We start from the raw sequence: 5,362 nt of genomic DNA, 5'->3' as shown, positions 1-5,362 counted from the left end.
TGTGTAGCAATACATGTGTTAAGCAAGCTGTTTAATGTGTTTTCTTTGGAAAAGACTAGTGTGCTAGCAGCCGCATTGATATCAGAGCTAGATATAACAGCTAAGACGGAATATAATAATGCACTATTAGCTAAAATGCAGCGCGAAAAGGAATAAACTGAAAAGCTAATAAAGCGCTATGATGAAAAGCTGGCCAAGGCTGCAATGATGAATGAAGGTACTGATACAAATATTGATAATATACACGATGATAAAAAGCTTAAGGGTATGGAATCACCTGTGGGTATTATCCCTGTCCTGGGAACAGATGGGAGACATATAGACCAATCTATACAGAATAAATCGAGTAGTAATAAAAAGAGCACTAAAAAGAGTGATGTTATAAGGAAACGAATACGTAAAGGTTAGGTTGGGTTTCTGATGTATATCATTTATTATATGAAACCAAAAAGAAGAAATGACAAGAAAGTTGTATATAGATGGAGGATAAAATTACGATGTGGAAAACAAGACAGGGGTTTTTTTTGTACAATGACACTGTACAACAATTTGGAAAAGGGATGTAGCGCAGCTTGGTAGCGCGTTTGTTTTGGGTACAAAATGTAACGGGTTCAAATCCAGTCATCCCTACCTATTACTTCTCCTATGGGCAGTAACGAGGGATCAATTGAGATCGATTCAAATTGGACAAAATTAAGAGTTTAATTTTGCTATATGCATGCGGTACAAAAATCATCCTTTTCTTTACTGCTTTATCTCCTGTCGTAAGAAAGCGCTCTTAGTTCAGTTCGGTAGAACGTGGGTCTCCAAAACCCAATGTCGTAGGTTCAAATCCTACAGAGCGTGATTCTTTTCTTGTTATGTAAAATAAATAAAAGATTAGAACAGTCTCTATTTATATAAGATCATAATCGTAATTGTGTTTCGGAATGATATGCTCAAGGTTGAAAAGGTCGGTTTTTTTTTATATAAGATCATAATCGTAATTGTGTATCGGTTGGTATCTTTATGTAGTGTGTCTTTATATAAGATCATAATCGTAATTGTGTGTTGCTATACTTTTTACCTTCTTCTTTTTGCCTTCCTTAGCCATGAGGCACTTGTGGCCGACGTTGGGGAAGAGAAGTCCCTTGGTGACGGCGATGTTGGCGGCATCCTCGTCGGAGGAGGAGTCGGTGGAGCTCTCGTCGAAGTCCCACTCCTGGCACACATGGGCATCGCCGCCCTTTCTCTTGTGATATCTCTTCTTCTCCTTTCTTCTCCCCTTCTTGTCATCGCCCCTGTCACTGTCACTAGAAATAGGACATTTGGCAATAAAGTGACCGGGCTTACCACACTTGTAGCAAACCTTCTTGGAGCGGGGTTTGTAATCCTTCCCCCTCCTTTGCTTGAGGATTTGGCAGAAACTCTTGATGATGAGCGCCATTTCCTCGTTGTCGAGCTTGGAGGTGTCGATGGGTTGTCTACTTGATGTAGACTCCTCCGTCGCCTTGAATGCGACCGGTTGTGCTTCGGGTGTGGAGGAGGTGCCTTGCTCGATGATTTTCTTTGAGCCTTTAATCATTAGCTCAAAGCTCACAAATTTTCCTATAACTTCCTCGGGAGACATTACCTTATATCTAGGATCACCTCGAATTAATTGAACTTGTGTAGGGTTAAGAAATACGAGAGATCTAAGAATAACCTTGACCATCTCATGGTCATCCCATTTTTCGCTCCCGAGGTTGCGCACTTGGTTCACCAAGGTCTTCAAGCGGTTGTACATAGCTTGTGGATCCTCCCCTTGGTGAAGCATGAAGCGACCGAGCTCCCCCTCGATTGTCTCCCGCTTGGTGATCTTTGTCACCTCGTCTCCCTCGTGCGCGGTCTTGAGTACGTCCCAAATTTCCTTCGCACTTTTTAACCGTTGCACCTTATTATACTCCTCTCGAATTAGAGAGGCGAGGAGTATAGTGGTGGCTTGGGAGTTAAAGTGGTGAATTTGGGCCACCTCGTCCGAGTCGTAGTCTTCATCCCCTATGGATGGTACCTGTACACCAAACTCAACAACATTACATATGCTTGTGTGGAGTGAGGTTAGATGATGCCTCATTTTGTCACTCCACATATTATAATCTTCACCGTCAAAAACCGGTGGTTTGCCTAATGGAACGGAGAGTAAAGGAGTACGCTTTGAAATGTGGGGGTAGCGTAGGGGGATCTTACTATACTTCTTGCGCTCTTGGCGCTTAAAAGTTACGGACGGCGCATCGGAGTCGGAGGTCGATGGTGATGAAGAGTCGGTCTCGTAGTAGACCACTTTCCTCATCCTCTTGTGCTTGTCGCCTCTCCGATGCGACTTGTGGGAAGAGGATTTCTTCTCCTTCTCTTTTCTTTTGTTGGAGGAGTTTTTCTTCTCCTTCTTCTTGTTGCGGGACTCTTCCGATGAAGTCGACCCGTGGCTTGTAGTGGGCTTGTCGCTAGTCTCCATCTCCTTCTTGGCGTGATCTCCCGACATCACTTCGAGCGGTTAGGCTCTAATGAAGCATCGGGCTCCGATACCAATTGAAAGTCGCCTAGAGGGGGGGTGAATAGGGCGAAACTGAAATTTAACAATTTAAACACAACTACAAGCCAGGTTAGCGTTAGAAACAATAATGAGTCCGAGAGGGCGCAAAACAAATCGCGGGCAAATAAAGAGTGAGACACGTGGATTTGTTTTACCGAGGTTCAGTTCTCTCAAACCTACTCCCCGTTGAGGAGGCCACAAAGGCCAGGTCTTTTTCAACCCTTTCCCTCTCTCAAATGGTCCCTCGGACCGAGTGAGCTTCTCTTCTCAAATCAAACCGGGAACAAAACTTCTCCGCAAGGACCACCACACAATTGGTGTCTCTTGCCTTGGTTACAATTGAGTTTTGATCACAAGAACAAATGAGAAAGAAAAGAAGCAATCCAAGCGTAAGAGCTCAAAAGAACACGACAAATCTCTCTCGCTAGTCACTAGAGCTTTGTGTAGAATTGGAGAGGATTTGATCACTTGAGTGTGTCTAGAATTGAATGCCTAGCTCTTGTAAGTGGTTGGAAGTGTGAAAACTTGGATGATATGAATGTGGGGTGGTTGGGGGTATTTATAGCCCCAACCACCAAACTAGCCGTTTGGTGGAGGCTGTCTGTCGCATGGTGCACCGGACAGTCTGGTGCACACCGGACATGTCCGGTGCGCTAGCCACGTCACCAGGCTGTTAGGGTTCTGACCGTTGGAGCTCTGACTGCTGGGCCCGCCTGGATGTCTGGTGGCGCACCGGACATGTACTGTAGAGTGTCCGGTGCGCCTGCTCGCGCCTGCCTGACTTTTGCGCGCTCTGGCGCGCATTTAATGCGCCTGCAGGTGACCGTTGGCGCCGAAGTAGCCGTTGCTCCACTGTCGCACCGGACAGTCCGGTGTACACCGGACATGTCCGGTGAATTATAGTGGACTAGCCGTTGTGGATTCCTGAAGCTGGCGAGTTCAGAGTCGCGTCCCCTTGGAGCACCGGACACTGTCCGGTGTACACCGGACAGTCCGGTGAATTATAGCGCGGCGACTCCGAGTTTTTCCCGAAGGTGCGAAGTTTAGCTTGGAGTCCACTGGTGCACCGGACACTGTCCGGTGGTGCACCGGACACTGTCCGGTGGCACACCGGACAGTCCGGTACGCCCGACCAGGGTGCCTTCGGTTGTCCCTTTGCTCCTTTGTTTGAACCCTTTCTCTTGATCTTTTTATTGGCTTATTGTGAACCTTTGGTAGCTGTAGAACTTATAAACTTGGGCAAACTAGTTAGTCCAATTATTTGTGTTGGGCAATTCAACCACCAAAATCAATTTAGGAATATAGGTGTAAGCCTAATTCCCTTTCATATAGAGATACATTTTATTCATGATTATACTTTTATTATCAGTTTGTTAATTACTGTTCATGACAAGATCATTATGTTAATTAGAACATGGAGAACCACCTGGGAAAACAGTGCTACCACAAGGGTTTAATGGGACGCCCTTAGCTGACTAATTAGGAAAGCTAGTGGAGGACTACCTTACCCGAAAGGGGCAAGGGCAGGGGGAGTGGTCAGTGTAGGGAGGTCCTCGGATTGATTTTGCTGCGATGGCGGTCAGACGAGGGATTCCGGCATTGGAACTTCCTATAAACTGTAGCGGGTTTTCTGAAGCTAGTGGAACTTTGTAAAGGCCTTGTAGTGTTACCCTGCCTCGCCTCCTCGGTAGAGGTGTATGGGATTGACCATCTCTTGGCAGATCGGTAACATGACTTGTGGGTAAAGATGCGCAACCTCTGCAGAGTGTAAAACTGGTATACTAGCCGTGCTCACGGTCATGAGCAGCTCGGACACTCACATGATTAATTTATGGAACTTAAATTCAATTTGTCATATGCACTGCATCGTAGGTGTTGTTATTACTTTTTTTCTACTACTTAATTGGGTTGGTATTTACTTATACTTAGTAATTGCTAATAAAATTTTGACCAACTTTAAAAGCAATGCTCAGCTTCAGCCATCCTCTTTGGTAAGCCTTACACTTCACGTGAGCTCCCACCTTTGGCGAGTTCATGCACATTATTCCCCACAACTTGTTGAGCTATGAACGTATGTGAGCTCACTCTTGTTGTCTCACACCCCCCCCACACACAGGTCAAGAACAGGTACCGCAGGATGAGGCGCTTGGAGGATGTTGTGACGTGTTCGTGAGAGGTCTAGGCCGACCTCTCCTAGTCAACTTTGGGTTGCTAGACCGTTGTCTCCTTATAATGTAATTATTTATTTTGTATGGAACTCCTATTATATAGTAAAGATGTGACATTCGATCCTATGCCATAATTCATCATATGTGTGAGACTTGGTCCCAGCACACCTGGTGATTATGTTCGCACCCGAGTTTTGGACCCCTAAAACCCGGGTGTGACAAAAGTGGTATCAGAGGAATGTTGACTATAGGACGAAACCTAGATAGAACTGGACAACCATTCTCTACTTACCTTGCTACTCTGATTCTTCTAAACTTTTCTTAATCTTTTCTTATATATTTCCGCTTTACTCTGATTGTTCTTACCTTTTCCATTCTAAAGACAAATGTGGATTTCACACTTTGAAATCCTGTGCCTAAAGTGACCTTTAGGAATAGGAGACCTACTCTTAGTAACAAAAATAAAACTATTTTTATAGGTATCTACACGCTTGAATGTTTGTTCTTGTGATACATGTCTGATTTGGATTTTTGATTGAGTGTGATGAGTTGTGGAGTAATGTCCACAATTACAACTACATATACATAAAAAACTCATAAAAATAACTAGACAAACTAGATTATCCCTCGTTAAAGTGTCTAGCCC

At 44.6% G+C, this 5,362-nt stretch overlaps 1 non-coding gene across 1 annotated transcript; it reads left to right on the top strand.

Annotated features, from left to right (window-relative positions):
• Nucleotides 1-772: 772 nt before the first annotated feature.
• TRNAW-CCA (transfer RNA tryptophan (anticodon CCA)) lies at nt 773-846 on the top strand. The gene has a single exon. It is a non-coding gene; the product is annotated as a tRNA-Trp (tRNA).
• Nucleotides 847-5,362: the final 4,516 nt, after the last annotated feature.

The sequence above is a fragment of the Zea mays genome, chromosome 6, assembly GCF_902167145.1.
Source record: "Zea mays cultivar B73 chromosome 6, Zm-B73-REFERENCE-NAM-5.0, whole genome shotgun sequence".
NCBI lineage: Eukaryota > Viridiplantae > Streptophyta > Magnoliopsida > Poales > Poaceae > Zea > Zea mays.
The sequence above is the reverse complement of the archived record's forward strand: the minus strand, read 5'-3'. Positions and strand labels throughout refer to the sequence as shown.